The sequence below is a fragment of the Meriones unguiculatus genome, chromosome 6 (genome assembly GCF_030254825.1).
Source record: "Meriones unguiculatus strain TT.TT164.6M chromosome 6, Bangor_MerUng_6.1, whole genome shotgun sequence".
NCBI classification, from domain to species: Eukaryota; Metazoa; Chordata; class Mammalia; order Rodentia; family Muridae; genus Meriones; species Meriones unguiculatus.
The window spans coordinates 11,233,286-11,254,665 of NC_083354.1; the positions used below are offsets into that span (position 1 = coordinate 11,233,286).

The 21,380-nt window shown below is 42.7% G+C and overlaps 1 long non-coding RNA gene across 2 annotated transcripts; it reads left to right on the forward strand.

Annotated features, from left to right (window-relative positions):
* The first annotated feature begins 518 nt into the window (after positions 1 to 518).
* LOC132654590 (uncharacterized) lies at positions 519 to 20,841 on the forward strand. Of its 2 annotated transcripts, XR_009592219.1 has the most exons (4): positions 519 to 670; positions 4,617 to 4,755; positions 17,461 to 18,408; positions 20,325 to 20,841. It is a non-coding gene; the product is annotated as an uncharacterized LOC132654590 (long non-coding RNA). The 2 variants fall into 2 exon arrangements; XR_009592218.1 differs by lacking the exons at positions 519 to 670; positions 4,617 to 4,755 and having other exon boundaries at positions 12,704 to 18,408.
* Positions 20,842 to 21,380: the final 539 nt, after the last annotated feature.

Below are 21,380 nucleotides of genomic sequence, written 5' to 3' on the forward strand. Positions count from 1 at the left end.
TATTCAGATGAAACCCTGGACTTTGGACTCTTGAGTTACTGCTAAACTGAGTTAAAGTTTTGAGGCTACTGAGGTGGAGTGACTATATTTGCATGTAGGAAAGACACTAAATGTGTGGGTCAAAATTAAAATGGTTTGAAACCGTCTCTTTCAATTCCTGTGTTTAGAATTTGATCTCCAAGGCAATTGTGGTGAGAGGTGTGATTTTTTTAAAGATATTTTTTTTATTTGTTATAATGTATTCCCTTTGTATCCCAGCTGTAGTCCCACCCTCATTTCCTCCTAATCCTGCCCTCCCTTCCTCCCTCATCTCCTCCCATGCTCCTTTCCCAGTCCACTGATAGGGGAGGACCTCCTCCCCTTTCATCTGATCCTAGCCTATCAGGTCTCATCAGGACTGTCTTTCATAGTCTTCCTCTGTGGCCTAGTCAAGCTCCTCCCCCCTCAGGGGGAGGTGATCAAAGAGCCAGCCACTGAGTTCGTGGCAGAGACAGCCTCTGCTCCCCTTATGAGGGAGCCCATTTGGAGACTGATCTGCCACGGGCTAGAGGTGTGATTTTCAAGAGATGAAGAGGTCGTGAGGGTTCTGCCCACTTCAACGGATTAGTGCAATCACTGCTGGAGGAGGCTGTATCTAGGCAATGGACTCCAGACAGAAGTTGAGCTCAAGGTCTCTCTTCTCTTCCTTCTCCTCTCCCTTCCTGTCATGCTTTCTTGTTCTTCCACTTTCTGCTGTGGGATGACTAAGCAGGAAGGCTTTCCTCACTACCTAGATGCAGGGTTACTAGACCTTAGGATTTCTCAGTTACCAGAACTGTAAAAACATTTCTAATTTTAAGTCAGTCAATCCATCCATCTGTCCTTTCATTCATTTATCAATCACACAGCTCTTGGGTTTATAGTAGGTCAAAATAGACGAAGATACCTAGTAAGTCAGGTATAGCTTTAATAGTATTACCAAATTGCTCAACTAGAAAAGGGTTTACATTTTTGCTAATATACCGGACCTCCTCATGAAATTAAATACAATGAAGAGTTGACTAAAATACTGTGACACAGACTCAGAACAGTGTAGGGTTCTTGCTTAGAACAGGATTTTTCAGAAACGAGAATAATTAGCCTTTGTCTGTTCTTTTCATGACTAGGGCTGGACGTTTTGAAGACTCTCCCGCAGGTACTGTCATTACGTGCTGCCTGGGACTCTTCAGAGCAGATGTGGGATGGGAGACAGCAGGGGAAAGACACACTGAGCTGTGATTTGGCTATTTTCACTGTATATACTTCCTTTGGTCTTTAAATAGCTCCCTTGCTTTCTCCTCAGGCTTGCCCCAGCTTCAGAACACGTGTCTGTGTTGGCCAGCTGCTAGACGACACACTTGTAAACATTTCATAACTGTATCCCCACTTCCCACAGATCTGTTAGATCAGGCAGTACTATTTCGTTTTATAGCGCAGACAACTAAAGGCCAACTAAGTTAGATGGCTATCTGAGGTTGATAAGTGACAGAAGGGGCTTAGAGTCCAGAGTTCAAAAACTGCTTAATCTTATATCCAAAGTTCCTCCCATAAGGGGCAGCAGATAAATACCATGACCAAAGAGGGGCATATTTTCTCCACTTCAGTTTGAGAAATTAATCTAAAATAACTGAAGCTTCTATGCACACACATATGCTCACATGCTAGGGATTGAACTAGGGCCTTTGACATAAAACAAAAAACAAAAAACAAAAAAACATTCTACCACAGAGTTACATCCTTACCCAAGAGGAAGTCTGGGCTGAAGTATGTTTCTTAGCTGATTTCAGATTCTGTAGAAGAGCAGTTCCCAGGACAGTTTTCACACACATTAAGTAGTTCAAAGATCAGCTATAAACTTTATTGCATCCTTGAAATTTTTCAAATCAAATTTTCTTTTTGTTTCACATTTATCCTCATATTTCTGCGCGGGTGCGCGTTCACACACACACAGACACACACACACACACACACACACAAAATCACAGAATCTTTCTGGGTGATTTACCCTAGAGACAGGGTCACACTAAGTCATAGTTTAATATATCACCAATTCCGAGAATCTTGCAGTCTTATAGGAATTATGGTTAGTCTTTCTAGAGTAAGTAGGATTAAATAGGTAAACTATTTCTGGGCTGGGAGTATTCATCATGTTTGTCTGTAATACCAGCAGGTGGGAGGTGAAGGCAGAGATTGAAAATATGAAGCTAGCTTGGGCTATATAGTAGAACCATGTCTCAAAAAATGTAAAAAAAAAAAAAAAACATTTAAATTTCATGGTAGCTGGTGGTGACATTAAATAAGCATCTGGATGTAAGCTGTTATTCAGTGTTTTTGTAATTCAGACCCGAGGATGAAGAGCTGGAGGGGACTGAGGAGAATAACAGGAGAGGAAAAAAAAAAAAAGACTAAATGTCTTTTGTTCTATCACCAGGTGAAAAAATAAAATAGTCTGATTAAAATACAGATATAAATGCAGAGGTGCTTAATGCAATAAACCTGCCTGTGCCACGGGAATATTGGTTGATGTGCCCACTCCTTTCACCTTGACCTAGACCTTTAAAGCAAGTTAATGATTCTCAGCCTTTGCCGCCTTTTATTCCTCTGTGTGTGTGTGTATTTGTTATGTGCCCAGGACTGTGAGTGAATGCCTATGAGAGTGTAAGGCAGCTTCCCTTGTCTCTCTCCACCTTATTCCTCTGAGGCAGGGTCTCTCACTGGACCCAGGGCCTGTGTGTTTCAGCTAGGGTGGCAGCCAGCAAGCCCCAGCAATCCTATATCTGTCTTCCTCAGTGCTGGGGTTATAGCAGTGCATAGGACCATTCCCTTGCAGGAAAGTGTTTTTAAATGCTCATTCGTCTCTCCAGCCTTTAATTAGTTTTTAACTGACATATACAGTCCAGACTCTTTCTTCGTAGTTCAAAGTCTTCTCTATTTTGTGAAACTGCAGAATGTGGCTCTCCTATTGTGATATATAACATTAGAGCTTTTCAAACCTCCCCCCCCCCCAATTGGGTATCTGTTATCCACCATTCCACTGTGCTCTTTCCTTGGCAGCCTCCAGTGATCTCTGTTATCTATGTACCCCTGCACTTCTGTGCTATCAACTGTCGTTTTCGTGGACGAGTAAGAACACAGAGCAGTTGCTTCTGTCCTTGGCATATCTTAGTGACATTTACGCTGACCAGTTTCCCTGCTCTGTGGAGAACTGATTCTTCCCTTATCCTATGAGTGACGACACTCAGTCTTCCTGAGCCTTTTAGTAGGTGCTGAGGGGATGGACAGATGGACGGATGAACAAGTTAGGAAGAGGACCGTTTGCTGCTGAACTTTGGTTTGAAGAACAAAGCCTGACGGCGTCTCCTTGTTCGCTGTACACCCTGCCCACAGTTTAACCGGCTGATGTTGTTCTTGGAGTGGGATGGAGTCAGCCTCCATTCTCTCTGTGTCAGATCACTGCTTCGAGGACAGAGGCCGAGCATCGCTGAGGACTTTTCTGTCCTTTGTGTCCTCTCTACTACGCGCTACCTATGTTCCCTATAGTTTCAATTGCTCATTACTGTAGACTTTAGGGAATGAGTCTGCTTCTAGATCGGCTAAATGAAATGAAATTATTTGTTAATTTGACTCGGCTTTCACAGTCTGGTGAAGATATATTCAAATTTTAAATACTTCATCATGAATTCCGGTTAATGTTCTCAGGGATAGCTCTGAACCAAGAGTGGATACAAAGATTGCAGACAGAGCCCCCAGCTTCTTGGCTCTCTGTCAGGCCTACTCTAAGGTGCGGTCTAGACTGTATGTTTTGGATTTTCCCAGCAGGATCACATATTAGGATTGTTTAAATACATAACTATTTTTCCTTTTACACAAGCGATGAGTGATTTCACTCAAAAAGCAGTGTTTTGGCCCGTGGTTCTGTCTTTCCCCGTGTTTGACAGAGGGACCCATTTTCACTCTCTAATTTGGATTCTGTCTCCTGACCTTGACTTTTGGAACCAGAACAAATGTTTTCCCGACAGTGTAAATCTGTGAGCGCAGTGTTGACAATGTAAGGGCAGCGTCTAGACCTAGTGCTGACTGTAGAGCAGATCCTATCTTCTGTTTGACAAATTCAACCAAAACCTGCTTCCCAGTGTCCACTGTGTTCAAAACAGAGACAGCTCATATTACATTACCCGTCACTGTCTGCTTCACAAGCAAACAGTGGCACTACTACTTAAAAGTGAGTTGAGAATAAACTGCTTTTTCCACAAGGCAAGGCTTCTGGCTTCTGGACAAAAGGCCAGAGGAGTTCATAAGACATGGTGCAGAAGTAGAAAATATGGGGAGGGGGTGAAGCCTTTTGGTCTCCACAGAGCATGAGGAGCAGTGTGCTATGAAGGCATAAAACCGTGCCTTGTTCTTTCAAAGGGTAATTGATTCCTTTTATTTTTATTTTTTCTTTTTGGACTTTTCAGACCAGATTTCACGATACAGCTCAGGCTAGCCTGAACTAACTAGGTAGTCCAGGTTTGGGTCACAACCATGTGTGTGCTGGGCTTTCAAGTATGCAATCACCATGTCTGGATCCCATTCATTTTTTTTCTCTTTTATAACAGATGTTCATTGAGCCTGTACCACGTGCAGATGTTGTAGGTGATGGAAACACAGTGAGTCACAAGCTTCCTTATGGAGCTTGAACTGTAGCAAGGAGAACGTGAAATACAATGAACAAATAACTGCACAGGACACCGGAAGGTAATAAGTATGATCTAAAGCAGGGAAAACTGGCACAGAAGATGGGGGGGCAGCTAGGTGCCCAGGTAAGACATCATATTAAACCATTATTTAGAGTGATTATATAGGTTGCTTTCCTTGAGGAGAGATTTGGGAAAGGACTTGAGGGAAAAAAGGATTCTATTCAGGTAGCTTTCTGAGAAAAGAACATTACAAAACTGGCCAGGGGTGGTCAGAAATTAGTAAGGATGCTAACTGCAGAAGGGGAATGGCTGAGGTGGGGGTAGCGAGGGGAACAAACCAGAAATGTGTTCTGTCTTAGACCTTTCTACCTTGACATGTCCCTCACCAACTTCTAAAGTCCTTCTATTAAACTCTGGAATTTATGGTCCTGTTGTCATGAACATTGTTTGTCCTCTCAGTCTGTGTTAGTTACTTGTGGCTGTGAGAAAATACCCAAGGAAAACAACTTGAGAGGGTTAGCTTGGGCTCACGCCAAAGGACAGGATCCATCATTTGGAAGGGCATGGCGGCAGGCATTTCTGGCAACTGCCCGCATCTCCTCCAAAGCGGCCACCTGTGGGTTCTGATGCTCAGCTCACTCTCCTTTTTAATTCAGTTTGAGCCTTGCTTGCAGAATACCTCTTCCCAGCTCAATAAGTCTTCTCTAGAAACCCCATCTCAGGCATCTGCATCCAGAGGTTTGTCTCCATGGTGATGCTCAAGCCCACAAGCTAGACCATCAAGATCAACTTTTACTTCTCCCAAACTTAAAGCAGTCTCACTGTCTTAGTCTGGTGAAAGGCAAGCTCTTTGATTGAAATGATGCTTTTATTAATTATACACACACACACACACACACACACATACACATATATCTATACATAATTGACAGACATGTTATACATTATGACACTGTATCACTATATATATCATAATATGTATATATCATAATATAATATTTTAGGGAATTTATACACATGCCTGTATACATGAATTGTCTCTTTCTCTCTCTCTTTCTTCTACTTTTCTCTCTCTCTCACACACACATTCTCAACTAGCTCTGTGGACACTACTTCTTTAACAGCTTTCTAAGGACTCTTGATCCTGTATCCCTCATGGCATTAGACCTGAAATGGCCTTGGGGTTTTTAATAGACAAATCGTTTTTTATCTTCTTAAATTATAAGATGGATTCTTATGACTGGAAAAAAAAAAGAAATGATGTATGGAAACAGATGGTCTGGGTTCAGGTTCTTGCTGTATCTGTTACCTGTGTGAATTTGAGAAAGTCACCCTCAGTTTCATGCTCATAAAATGACAATAGTAAAACTTATCTCTCAGGCTTGTAGTCCAGATAAAATACGGTTGGGAGTACCTGTAGTCTTCGCGGAGGGCTTTGCTTTGGTCTGGAGAGCAAGTTCAGCAGCTTGTGTGACAAGCCAGAGTTGGAGAGCTGATACTCTGAAGACACCCGAGTCTCGGGAGAATGAGGGATTGTGGGTAGGTGCCCAGCTTTTTAGCCTTCGTTAGGGATAACTCTGAGGTCTGTTGAGTATTGTTTCTCAGATTCATAGGAGCTCGACACAGAAGCTCCTCCAGCAACTAGGTTGCTGATGGATGCTTCCTAGCCTCCTTCCATTTCTACCTTGTTTCCCCCACTCCTTCCCTCCCTGGTGTGCTGCCTGTATGTCAACTGGACACAAGCTAGAGTCATTGGAGAGGAAGGAGCCTCAGATGAGGAAAATGGCTCCCTAAGATGGGCTGTAGCCAAGCCTTTGGGGCATTTTCTTGACGTGATTGATGGGGTGGGGGCCAGTCCATTGTGCGTGGTGCCACCCCTGGGCTGGTGGTCCTGAGTGCTGTCATAACGCAGGCTGAGTGACCATGAGGAGCAAACCAATAAGCCGTGTTCCTCCGTGGGCTCTGCATCAGCCGCTGCCTCTAGGTTTTGGCCTTGCTTGATTTCTGTCCTGACCTTCCTCTGATGGTGAACTGTGATGAATAAACCGTTTCCTCCCCGAGTTTCTTTGGTCACTGCACTAGCAACCCTAACTGAGATACCAGGGATTTCTTGGGATTACATCTGAAATAAGTAGCTGAACTTTCCCTCTTGCACTATTGAGGTAAGGGCAAGGAAGAGGCCTCAAAATCAGATAACGACAAATTTAATCTGTTGTTTGAATACATTGTTAAAAGCAGACTTATAGGATTATTTAATAAAATGTATTTTCCTTGATGTTTTCCAACAAGAATTTGATATGGAGCCTGAATGGCTGCTTATTCATTGGTATACATCTGTTTCCCCATCTCAGTGATGATGTTAAATTTGTGCAGGACTCATAATCTTAAAGTACTGTGTGAAACACTGCTCCTGTGAATAGACATATAATAACTATTTTTAATCTTGTGTACAGAATATGTCCATTAAAATTTCTTACACATTGCCTTTATGGCTGGAAGTTTTGAAGACAGGTGGGCAAATGAAGAAATACAGAGTCGTTCCCCAGGGAGCAGTACGGCTTCGGGTAAATTAAGCATGTTAAAATAGTGAGCAAATATTTAAAATAAGCAGTATCATAATGTCAATTAAGATGCCTAATGTTCAAATTTTCAGTATTTCCCGTTACTTTACTGCTACCTCTGCTCCCAAATCAGTTTGGCTTAGTGTGGAAGAACGAGGGGATACACACACGCCAGCGCTTTGGATCTCAGAAGCCATGTGGAGAAGCATACCCAAAGGCTATGTTTCACATGATCCCGTTGATTGCAGGAAAAGCTACAGACTGAAAACAGATCCCGGGCCGCCCAGCTGAGCAGGGGACAGGGAGGGGGCTGGCTGCTCAAGATGAGAGAGACTGTGTTCAGTAGTTCACTGCAGTGGCAGCTAAGCGAGGCGACGCTTCCCTGACAGCTAAACCAGTCGGCATTTCTCTGCTGGTAGAGTGAGCGAGCTTTAGGATTCTTAGAAAAAGGTCGCTTTTGTCATATGTAAGGAACACAGATTAGGGCTAGAGCTTCTAAGAGAATTCACGTAGTATTACAGGCCCTGCAGAAGCTGATGGCCCTCGGAGCCCCTTTTTTGCTCTTTCTTGTCACAGCGTTCTCCCCTCCGCTCTACTTCTTGTGGCCTATTATCTAACTTAAATCGTGCTTGTCTGCACCACTAAAATGCGGTTTCCTCGCAAGAAACAAACTCAAGATATTAACTAAACCTTCCACCATTACCCAATTGCACCTGGAGCAGAGGGTTTAAGACACAAGTTTTCTCAAGGTTGGGCGTAAACTACCTGTTAGTAGAAGCTTGGCATGTGTTCAGCGTATTCGAAGGGGCATGTCGGGACGGAAGCCTCTCATTCTTAGAGGGTTTCACCCACATCTCAATTATGCTCATTCATCACGGTCTTGGCAAACTGGCTGGATTTCTAAAGCACATGCCATCCTCCTAAGACTTCATGCATGTTCAACATGTAACTGACTACCAGTAGCCAACCACTATTAGTAACTATTTCACAGTTATTTTACATGCATCTTTTTTTTTTTTTTTTTTTTTTTTTACATAGAGGATTATGAAAATATAGGGTTTCTGGGCATCTTAGGCCTTTGACGTTGAAAGTATAGTTCACATCAAAATCAACCAAAAGTGTGGGAGCAAGGCAAAAGGAACCTCGCCCTCCGTGCGAGACCTAGATCAGAACGAAGGTGTTTTAGTACATTAATTAATTTGTTTTTGTTTGTTTATTGTGTGTACATGAATGTTCGTGTGCAGGTGTACCTCTGTCACAACACACATGTGGACATTAGAGTTGGCTTGAGGAATTCTCTCCTTCTACCTTGTCTTGGGGGTTGAATCAGGTCATCAGGCTTGGTGGCAATTGCTTTTGCCTGCTGACTCATCTCACCAGCCCTGAGTACATGTTTTCAAACAACAAGCCCACATCCCTCACCCACGGTTCTTGTGCACATTAAATTTGAGGTGCATTGACGTCTGCTTTGGCTTAATCACTCACTTCCCTGGCACTTGGCTCTGACATTGAAAGACTGAGAAATGAAACCTCAAGTTAGGTTCAGCTTGTTTCAGTTTTGAACCTTAAAATCATCTTCTATGATTTTTCCATACAACAGTGCTTGTATAAGATAACATGGATATTAAACAAGAAAACAGATGAGTTTTTTTTTCCTTTTGGCTAATACGTCATAAGCAGCCAAAGAACTAATGGAAGATGAGCTGTGATTTCCATCACAGTTCTTGCGGACGAGTGGAGATCCGTTCTTGCATATTCTTGATGTCCTGATGCCTTCATTCAAAGGCACTGACTTATAGAAATGGCTTAAGTCACTCAAATATGAGTGCCTGTCAGTTTTAAACAGTCATTGATCTTATTTCGGAGTCTCCAAAATCCAGCACTTGCTGTTTTTAATTTTTTTCTGCCCTAACTCAAAATTGTCTTGGTCACCCTAAGACTTCTGCTACACTCTATTTACACTGAGGTCATCTTTTTAAGTTCACTAGGTGATCAGGCTTGGAGTATTCAGAACTTTTTCAAATTTAGAAGATATTCTTTATTCTATAACATTCTAATTAGGCTACAGGACAGCACCTTCAGTTAAACATCAGAATAAACAGATATAATATTTATTTATATAATGTATAATAGTATATAAATGTAATTATTATATGAAATATAATAAATATATATTTAAATGACTTATCCTTAAGTCACATCAAGTGTGTGTCAAAAAATTGGTCATAAGACTTCACGGTCTTGAAATTATAGATAAAGAAGAAGAGGTCTGTTTAAAATGACTGGAAAATTAGTAATGTTTAGTTTATGTTTTATCTGCAGGTAGTAGGGCTTCACAGACCTCCGCATATGGGTTGTTCTATAACTTCTGTAATATTTAACAATTGACACGGCCAGAATGCAAGGCTAAGGTCCTGCCAAGAAACAAGCCCAGGGTCTCTCAGCCTCAGCCAGCATCCTGTCTCTGAGCTAGGTAACCAGCTCCACTCTTGCCAATTCTTAGCACCCTTTTCTTTTGAAAAGAGCCTAGTTGTGTCCAGCATGGCAAACTAAAAAAACTGTTTGCTTTATCCAATTGTCTTGCAGCTAGAGATCATGTGACCCCACAGTGTTCCATGAGAGAGACAGAGGACAGGGGCTTTCCTAAAACCTGTTGAGCCCCACCCATAACCCTTTTTCTACTTGGCAGGAATAGAGATTTAATGCCAAAGAAAAGCAGCTATCTTGCACAAAGAAGAGAAAAAAAAAATGAACATTCACCTTATTCTAAGCCTCGCTCTGAGAATAGAGGATGTAAAAACCAGAAGGGCCCATTGAAATCCGTCAGCTTTGGGGATGGCCCTTGATTTCTTATTCTTAACACACAGGGAAAACTTTCACGTTCAGCTTTGGGCTTTCAGTGTCTGTTATTTGTAACTAAACACACTCCTGAATACTATTCTTTGTTACAGCCTTCCCCTCTCTCTTATTTTTATGCCAGTTTCCCATGTTTACGTCACTCCGGAAGGTAAGTACGCCTCTCTAATAGACTCATTGCTGCTTCTGAGTAGAAAGAGCTCTGACTTGCTTTGATGTCCAAGGTTACCTCTAGTTCACAAGGCAGGAGTATACATTCGTTACTGATACTTTCGTCTGTTGCTCCTATGTTACTTCCTTGCCACGAATACACGTTCTCTTGGGAAGAGTGGTGCAGACATTAAAGTCCCTGTTAACAAGGAAAACCATAGGAGCTGAGTCAAAAAGGTTAGAACGATTGTTTAAAAATAATCCGAAGTTATTTCTGGAAAGTTCATCTTTCGTTATTGCTGCTTTTTTTTTTTTTTTTTTTTTCTGACAATGTTTAGAACAAAGGTTGGCAAAAATCACTCAGCTCAGTTCTGTTCGGGTCAGATCAGCCTTAAGTCAATCAGTTCCACTTCAAATTTGTGTTTTGTTTTGTTTTGTTTTTTAGAATGTCTGCACATGGCTGTAAGCTCCCTTCTTCCTTTTAGTTTTCCAATTTTATGCAATCACCGCTCCGTTGTGTGTGTAGTTTCACCTTGTGGGACTTTTTTGTTTGTTTGTTTGTTTGTTTTTTAACCTGTGTGCCTGTGGCTTGCTTCTTGGTCTTTTGTTTCCTGGGGACAGATCTCTTAGGCTCCTTATAACTCTGGACTCATTTGGATTCAGCTTCTAGCAAATTCATCATGAGTTGGTTTTGGCTGGGTAAGCTGGGCTTCTGTGCTGTTCCCTTGTCTTTGTGTAAATATTACCTTTGTTCCTTGGCTTGAGGATTTCATAATGTGGAGAGTCAGATTAAGAGGGCTCAGAATGACACTGATTCAGCTCTGTGCTCTTGAGGCACTTTCTCTACTGCCCCAGGGTAAGCCACTGCCTCCATGCCATCGTCAGCAGCCGGGGGCAGGAGAGTTTCTGCTGAGACAAACCTGCCTGGCTTCTTGCTGCCAGGAACTTCGCATCCCATCCTCATGAGGTCAATCTCCCAGGCCCTGTGAATTTACTCCGGTGTGTTACCTCATGACAGATGAGATGCAGAGTCAACTTTCATTGCCTGCTGTAGAGGCCCTCCATGGTTTGGCTGCAGACATGTCTTCTTTTTGGAGCTTATATATATCTGCTATTTGTCCATTACATGTGTTTGGAAGGAAAGTTCCCATATCATCAGAGTCCTATTTCTCTTTTTGGATATAAGTCTGATCCAATATATTTTAATTAATTTTATGTGAGATCAATATAATAAGTGCAGCAGTTAATAACATACTTCCTGAGTGTTTATTATACCCGTGAGAAATATTTTCTATACATTACTCATTTCTCTTAATGATTACTCATCCTGACAAACCTGCTATGACTTAGCTATTCTAGAACATAGAATATAGGCCAACTCTGTTTCAAGGTGTGCGCTCATAAGGATTGAAAATATAAGCCCACACAAAATTTATACAGCTCAAATTTCTATCAACTAACAGAATGTGGTCATCATACAACAGGATGACCTTCACTCAGTAATAAACTCCAACACATACAACAACATGAACAAACCATGAAAATCTTAGGTAAATTAAAGAAACCAGACCCAACCTTTTTACATATAATGGAAGAGTTACAAAGAGGCCAATCCATAGAGACAGAGACTCAATATGCTTGCTATTGTCAAGGGGTCAGAGGCACAGCTCCACACTGTCACTGTCAGTAGCCTGAGGGATTCTCCTAATCTTGTAGGGGCCTCAATCCAGACAAATCCAAGATGGATGGTTCCTATATGGAGCACAAGCCAGGACCGTTCAATGTAAAGCAGAGCTGGGGCTTCATTAGAAATTAGAGAAAGGCACTCAGGGGAGACAGGATACGGGCTGCTCGTGGTGGGGGGGGAGGTCGCACTGCAAGAGTACTAGTGGTAACTGTGGACAGGATTTTGGGAGCTCTGAGGATTTCGTGTACAAGAGGTCTCTAAGCCCCCTCTCCCCTGCCCTCTTCTTTCCTTTTGTTCCCCCTTTATGTACCTGGGTGGCTCCAGGGTAAGTTTGAGGATATATTAATATGAGGAGGAAAAAAAGCCAGGACTCATTAGGGTTCCATAGGAGATCTCTGATGAGAGTCCTAGAAAAGTTCAGGCTTCCAGCTTGGAAAGGAGAAAAGCCTCAAGCAGTAGTTAATTGTGCCGGAACTCTTGCTTCTCAGGTGGTGAGAAGCTAAACCTGGACTCAGGATCTGGGTGGGAAGGTGGGGCTCCTTTTTCCTTTCTCATGTCCAGACAACATTCCATGTCCTTCCATTCTGGCTCAGGTATGGTGATCATCTTCATTTAATGCTTGAGAAAGCCCTGACATGCAGGATCATGTGCTTTGCTTAACACATGGTTGGGAAGATTCCTTGCCCCTGGGATGAAGCTGTCTCTCAATCAGATCTGTCTGTGATCCTACTTCACAAGGTGTGTTTTTTTTTTCCCCTTAACGTCACGAACAGAGCGGAGTTCCCAAGCTAGTGTCCATAGGTAGAGATCAGCTTTAAGGCACAGTCTGGGTAACCTAGGGTTAATCTCTTTTGAATCAAAAACTGATTTTGTTGAAAATGTTGCAGCCTTTTACCACTTCACTAGCTATAGACAGAACACTGCGTCCAGACTTTTTCTCTCCATGATGACCAGTTGATAAGGGGAGTAGCCATGAGCCTGGGGTACTTTGTCCACTTTGCAGTAGGCTTTCTGCTGGCATCTTCAGTCCTAATGCCAGGGGCATCATTTATCATCACATTAGTGGTATTTTTTTTTTAAATACACATTGCTGTGAAGGTGTCAGATCCCCTGGAACAGGAGTTACAAACAGTGGTGAACTGCCATGTAGGTACTGAGAATTGAACCTGTGTCTTCTGGAAGAGCAGCCAGTGCTCTTAACCACCAAGCCATCTCTCCAGCCCTCGTGGTGGTAATGTGTGTGTGTGTGTGTGTGTTTTTATAGTACACTTAACAACAACAACAACAAGTTAACTATTTCTTACAACCATGTCTTTAGAAAAGAACAAAGAAGAATGGAGATTATACACATGAACTAAGAATAATGATTTGTGAGCCACCATGTATAGTCAAATAATATTTCGTGTTTCTTTCCAAATAACATGACTGGCTATCTTGCTCCTCTGTTGGCCTGGGTTCTGTGGAAACTAGACTGTTTCTGATGTAGATAAGAGTCAGCAGCATAAAGGCCTTGGATGAGTTAGAACCTTTCTGACTCACTATTTCATCGTCTGTGAAACCAAAGAATAAAAACTGCCTAATGTAGAAAAGCAAGGCAGTGATGTAGAGGAGGGAAGTACTCTGTGAACCGCAGAGTTTTATGAATTCTCCAAGTTCATATATTGAGATTGTAATATTGAAGATAATCAGCACCTAATCATGAGATGATTAGGCCATGAAACTGAAAGAGCAGACAGATCTGCTCAGGCAGAATGACAACGTTCAGTTACTTTTAAGATAATCTTTCTGTTTCTTGATGTAATCCCCAGAAAGGGGGCTTAAAACATTGCATTTCTTTCATAAGCAGTCTCCTGTTACAAGAGGGCACTCGGGGGATCCCCTATCTTATGATGTAGGAGAAACAATAGAAGGGTAGAAAGGCTCCAGCCCTGAGACTGTTTATGAGCATGCCAAAGGACTGTCTATACTTTGGTGGTATTGTTTTCTGAGATCCAGCACGTTTATGGATAGACAGTTACTGGGCAGAGGCATGAGAGAGCCTTCCTGGAAGAGAGAGCAGTAATGCCCCATCTCGAATTGCATGTTGGTGTACAGGTAATGTGTACCGAAAAGCTGCAACTCCACAGCAGCATTTGTGGTAGGGATGCTATGCTTTCTTCATGTGTATATTGTTGGGACTCACAAAAAGGTATCTCGAAGAGTGCGTTTTTGACATGCTGAGTTGGAGGAGTAATCCTAGAGATGATCCTTCTGAGCCCTGCCCCCCTCTAATCCAGTGTAGGAAGGAACTTAATCTACATTAAAACCAGACTCACAGAAGATCACAGCTGCCTTCCATTGTCATGAAGGAAGCTCATAGTCTATCAAAGCGCTTCCACACGGGGCGTGAACTTTGCCCCAAGATAACATCTCTGTTTCTGGCTCATTCAGATCCCTGAGAATCATTTTATAATCTCAGCTCTATCTCCAAGCCTATCCATTCCCTTGACAATCATTTACTATCCCTCTAAATTGTCCCATTTTCTCCCAGTTTTTTTTTTTTTTTTTTTTTTTTTTTTACTGTATGGGGAAGGATATACAGGCATCCAAGCCTCACTGGGTTGGTGGAGACGCACACTCCTGAGCTTTACTTGGATGATGAGGAGTCACGCTCACATCTGAACCTCATCGGCTCAGCGGCCACACAGTCCCATGACTGCCCTCTGTGCACACAACCAAACTGCTGTCTCATTTCTCCTGATTGTCTATGTGCTATCAGTTCATCTCAGTCAACGTTCAGAGGTCAAGGAGAGGGGGGTTCCTCTGCCTTAATATCATCTGGAGAAGGAGAAAGGCTATTAAGTTAGCTAACTAGTAACATCTTGTGTGCCCATTGCTTACTGTAGTCTTAATTGAAGTTTCAACTATTTTCCTTCATGTGAGTTTTCTTTTTAAAGAGTTTTGTTTTGCTAATTGCATTGGGAATTGAACCCAGAGCATCACACATTCTAGGCAAGTGTTCTACCACTGAACTATATCCTGAGCCCTTGTGATTTTCAGACAGGACCTCACTACTAAGTTGCGAGGCTGGCCTTGAAGTCACTCCTAGTCCAAGCAGGTCTTGAAGTTACAACCCTCGTGCATCAATCTCCCAAGCGGCTGGGATTACAAACTTGCCGCTTCAGGCCCAGCTTTTAAAATTTTTGATGTGAGAACGTGTGTATGCCTGAATATCAATAGCAGTGAACGTGGGGGAATGTGGATAACTTATGGTGTTTTGGGTATTAAAAATCAGCCTTCTCTGACCTTATTCGTTTTTCTGCATCTGTCATCCGTTCTCAGCACTGCTGTGGGTGTGGCCTCAAGCTATGACTAAATACACAGCCAGGTATGACTGAGTCATAGAGCATGCCTTTAAGGATTTGAGATTAGGCTTTGTCTCTTTATCTCGTCGAATTTCTGACCTTTAGCCCAGTGCGTCTTAGAGCAGTCAGAGTGAGTCAGCAAGAGCTTACTTAAATGCTTAGTGTAAACCAGTGGCACATTCCCGTTGGAAGGAAACGGATCATTCCCGCTGCTGTGACACTTGCTTTGCCTTTAGAGAAACGTGGAGGGCCACCTAACACACACAGTAGCTAGAACAAATGCCTTTCCTGGATTGACAATGTTTCCCTAAATCGGGTACAGTGTGGCAATAGGTACAAGTAGCAAAAAAGTATGGCGGGACCTAGTCACCGGGCTTTGAGGCGATCTAATGTGAACATGCATGTGGAGGGCAATGCTGACTTTCTTTCCTTTCACCGAGGTATTCTTTAGAGTGAACTAACAGCTCCCTCCCTCTGCAGCCTCTGGTGCCTGTGTGTGCCTATGTGTTCTGTGCTCTGACCTCATTCGTGACATCTTGAACGCCATATAGCTCCTTGGCTTTCTAAACCCACTCAAAAGCTTGCACGGCCACAGAAACACTTTCTCTTATTAAAATTTCCCCCCATTAGTAGTTCTCTCAGGATTTACGCAGACTTCGTATTTGTCCCCAAGGAGTCTCTCTTCATGGATTCTCTCCCATACAGAAGTACATTCTCCCTAAATGGTGAATACTAGCTAAGTGCCAGTTGAAGTGTGTTATGATTAAAAATAAAATATTTACTTCCATCAGCTGTGTAAATATTTAACTTGCTTAAGCGTGATTATGAGCATGCTCAGGCCATTTCCTGCTTTCAGGGAACTGTCGATAAGCTGTTCCTCTGGGCTTTCCTTTCCTAGCTAGCTCAGATATAGCTTCTGAGGTCCATGACGTTAACTAAGACGTTATAATTGTACTTGAAACAGGAAAAACAAAGCCCACGTTTCTACAGCCAACATGGGATGCTCACCCCAGCCACCAAAATTCACAGTGTTTCCCGTGGGAAGCAATCATTTCGATGCAATCCTGGTACTGTGTACCTAGTGGTTGGATCTCACAAGTAAAGCGCTCCTATGAGAATGATCTTTTGCAATACCAATCAGTACAGTAGGATGTCATCCATCTTTCTACCAGTAATTACAGGCCGGGGATTCCATCGCCATCTCTATGAATTTAGTTAATTTGCTAGCATGGCTCATAGAACTTGTGTTTACTGGTTTATTGCAAAGGATACAGAAAAGGAACCAGATAGAAGTATGTACGTGTGTGTGTGTGTGTGTGTGTGTGTGTGTGTGTGTGTGTTTACAGACACACATGTGTGAAGGCTGTGCATGCAGAGATGCAGAGGCCGGAAGGTGATTTCAGGTGTCTTTCTCTGTCCCTCTCCACCTTAGTTTTTGAGACAGGCTCTTTCTGGCTGAACCTAGGACTTGCTGTGCCTAACTGAACTGGCCGGTCAGTGAGCTCTGAGCGTCACCCTGCGTCTGTCCTGTTCGAATGGCACCTCTGTGCTTGACTTTTTATGTAAGCGCTAAGGATCGCGCTTCAGGTCCTCATGCCTCAGCAGCAGACCCTATTCGCTCCTCTCTACGGCCTGTTCGGATTTGCGTGGAGGTTTCTATCAGCCCAGTTGATCCAGTTATCAGTCACTGTAAGCGCTTACCCTGCAGTGCCTCTCCTTTCCATGGAACCGAAAGTTCCAACCGTCTAATGACACTTAAGTCTTTCCAGTACCCACCCTTCCTCACTCTAACCACACCTGAGAGTCCTTACCCACCATCCATCTCACCACACAAAGGACCCCGTCACTCCGTAGATCTCCAGAGCCTTTAGGAGCTGAATGTCAGGAAACAAGGAGGAAGGCTGAGTACGTATTTCGTAACATCATAACCACAGGTACCCAATGTTTGTTTATTTATTTTTGATACATGATATGATCAACTGAGAAGAGGTAAGTTCAGCTGAGAAAATTCTTCCATCAAACTGACCCATCGGCAAGTCTGTGGGGGCATTTTCTTGATTAATGATTGCTAATTAATAGGTGGTCCCGGGTTATATGAGGAAGCAAGTTAAAAACTCATGATGAGGTTTCTAAGATACTGCCAGTAAGCCGTATCTTTCCCACAGCCTCTGTTTCAGTTCCTGCCTCCAGGTACTGCCGTGGCTTCTCTTCGTGGTGGACTCTAAACTATTTGGTGAGTTGATGCCCCTATCCCCCAAGTCGCTTTGGTCTTGGTGTTTTGTCTCAGCCACACAAAGCAAGCTAAGGCGCCTGCCAGGCAGAATGTCATAGAGCAGCGGTTGGCGTTTACCTGGAGAAGGAGCTGCGGAGTCTTCAGAGTTAGACTGCTGGGGTAGGACCGCGGGGCTCCTCATGATCAGCAGTGCCATAGCGCCACGTTCTCTCTGCCTCCGTTTCTCTGTGGGAAAATGGGGGTGGTCATCACGCTTACGGTAGAAATGCTAAGGCAAATATTGTTAATAAGCATTTAAGCATTGTTAAATGCTAAGGCAAATAAGGTTAATATACTTCGTTGATAACACCATAAGAATTTCACTACCCATTTCATGTGTATCTTAGGAAAAAATAGTTTTTATCCATTAGTTCAAAGTTTCATAATAGCCTTATTACTGATTAAAACATTTCCTCGGTTTATAATCCTCAACCATTTGCAGCTGTAAGTGATTTTTGAGTTACATTCATATTTTACTGTAATGAACTTTGTCAAAGTTCTGGAGTTTCTGGGATATCTTGATAATTCAGTGACGGAAAATGTAGAACTGAGTATCTGAAAAGCTAAGACCCCAAGTGAAAGGCACTTTGGAAGTTACAGAGAATGACTGCTTCCTCTGAGGCTGTAATTACAGAGTTCTTGTAACTGAGACCTTCCTGAAACACGTTTGAATAACATCGCATATTAGAAGTGGGGGTGCCGGCGGGTAGAGGACGCCGCTACAGTGAACAAATACATGATGGCGAGCTGGGAAAGATGGGAAAACGAAGCGGTACGTGTGCTGAGGCCGGGCAGAACCCGAGGCACGACAGGACAAGATGGCAGTGAGAACCATACTGATGTGAGTGGCCTGCGCGGCCGTTTGTGGGACCCTGGTGATATCCGGGACCTTGCTGAGGCCGAGTGCCCTGTCTGGCTCTTGGGCCTGCTGCAGCAGGGGTCTGCTGTGTTGATGTCCAAGGACTGTGGGGCTTCCGGGAGCCATGTTGATGTGAGTGGCCTGAGCTGCCATTGAGGCCCTGGTGATATCTGGAGTCCGGGTGGCTTTAGAGGGCCTTGACAAGGTCCACCCGCCTACTGCAGCCGTGTGTTTGGGGTCTGTGCTGTTACCAGAAACCATGGAGAGGCCCATGATCCATGCTCCCGCTGACTGTGAAGAGCAAGGAAGCTGCTTTTGCAGTGATATCGATGACTGGAGATGCATGGTTAAGAAAGAGGGACATGGAAGGCATCTGTGACAACCCCTTCTCCAATCTCATTCTCCACCCTCCCAAAAAAGTAGCAGCCTAAACAGGAAGCCATTGAAAAGGACTCTTAAAAAGTGTGATAAGGATGTTGAAGTTAGCTCTCCAGAGTTGATGGCTTCTGGTGGGAATGCAGGAAGGGAACAAATCAGTTCTATTTAAGGGAGGCCATGCTGAATTTGACCATGCTTCACTGAGTGTACAGATAACACAAACTGAACTTTTTTTATTTCAGTTTTTTATTTTCTTTTGTGGGGTGGTGAACATGGAAGGACTGGGAAATGAGTGAAATTGAGTGGCATGATGCGAAATTCCTAAAGAATCCGCAAAGATATTATGTTGAAAAAAGAAATCTTAGAAGTTCATAAAAGAAATTTGCAAGCAATTTCTACAGAGATTATACCCACAGGCCAGTTCTAAGGTCACATTGTTGCTGATATTTGTTTTCTTACGGGATTTTCAAATGATGTGATAATTCTATTTTGAAGGTTTTGAGTAGAAATAATAACCTATTTGTACAGAAAGATGTGATTTTGACTCTAAGAACTCCCATGCACCAGGCAGACCAAGACAGCTAGATCATTTCTGAAATGTCCTTCAAGCAAACAAGCTTAAACTAGAACAAGTCAAAAATTAAACACTATAGATTTGCCAAAAAGTCATTTATTATTTCTTCATCTAGTTCAAAAGTTGGTACCAAGATCTCTAAATGATGTAATATGCTAAAAAAGCAAAAAAAAAAAGTTTTATTTGATTCATTTATAGTTCTATTTTATGCAGAGTATTTATCTTTATTTTTCTTTTTGGCCCATGATTACTTTTTATCAATTTATTTTATTTATCAATTTATTTTTATAAAACCTTCTGAGAAGTTATCCTTTATGGAAAATTACGTAGGAATAACCAATTAACTAGTTACGCTTAGAAACTATAGCCAAATAGAGATAAATGTATGCTATTACCTTCCTGTTAGCAATTACAGATTTTTACTAATTTATCAAAAGAATGATTTTAAACGTCTCTTCTACTCAGCATATTAAAAAATCAGCTGAAAACCAGGGCAGAAGGCTCAGTGACAGGTAGAGCCTCTGCCTAGCATGCTTGAGGTCTTAAATCCTCAGTATTGCCAAGCATGTGTGTGTGTGTGGGGGGGGGGGGGATGTCAGGTCTCATTGGTGCCTTGAAGTAGAAATCAAGGCAGTTACCAAAATAAGGTGGAAATAGAACGTTGAAAGAAGCTGGAAATACAGTGTGCAAAGTGCATGCTTGCCCTCACAGATCAAGCTGGAGTTGTTTAAGAGCAGAAACTGGGCAGCCAGACTGACCTTTAGGCCAGAGAAAACTCTGCTGAAAAGCCAAGTGTCTCCTTTGGTAAAACAGAACCTTTCTCTGACTCTAGGGCCGTTTTTTGTCTCTGTGGAATAAAGTATGCTTGTCTGGGCGGGGCTGTGTTTTGTTTTCTTTTTTTCTTCTTCACGCTATTTGATGCCTCTTTCCGCTTTGCTTTGTGCAGCCACAGAAGCTAAACAGAATGCCCTCTTTTCAAATATGAGTAATTGTCTTCATTCCGCAAAAGTCTGTGAGATCTGGTCACAGCAGAACCAGCCAGCAAGTGATTCCAGACACGGAGGCAAACTTCCTTTCTTCCACTTTCCACCATGTATTTCACGCACTCTGAGGGCCGGAAGGGCAAAGGCAGGGATTAGCCTTGCCATGGCTTTTTCCTGGTCTCTGTCTGTCCTTCCCTTGAGGACCAATTCAGCATCATCTAGAGAAGGGTCATTTGTTTGCAAGGAGAGGAAACAAACTTAAGCCGATGGAGAGTGGCTTCTTGTCTCCAAGTAAATTTTCCCGAAATAATAGCCAAGCCCCTCACATGGGTCATCTCCCAGAGCTGCTCCTGTCTTCTCCTGCAACTACTTCAGTACTGCTCACACACATGCATTCAAGTTTATTTAAAAACGTATGTCCATTTGCTATATGAATTTCTTTCTAAAAATTAAAAAAAATAAACAAAATGATAAAGAGAAGACGTTTAATGTCATCAACTTCTGGCTTCCACATTTCACTAACAGGCACCTGCACACACGAGCCTAACACACACACACACACACACACACACACACACACACCACACCACACCACACACGCACACACACTCACGATAAAAGTAAGAAATGTAGGGGCTAGAGAGATGTGTTAAGTGGTTAATAATCTTTGCTGATCTTCCAGAGCACTTTGGTTGTGTGGCTTACAACCACCTGTAACTCCAGCCCAAGGGGATGTAACTCCTTCTTTTGGCCTTTTCAGGCACTACACACATGGGGACATGCACACACACACACACACACACACATCTTTTTTTAAAAAAAGAGCTATTATTTTTATCTGAGGCATTGCAAGTTGTTTCATGGTCTCCTATAAAGTTTCTGCAATAAAATCCATGCTGATTCATACTCAATGAAAAGAGAAATGAATCTATGCCATGGAGCTTCTTTTCGTGTAGATGCAGGATTGGAGGTTGTTATAATGAGGCTGAAAGGCAAACAGGTAATAAGGTGGTAGAATT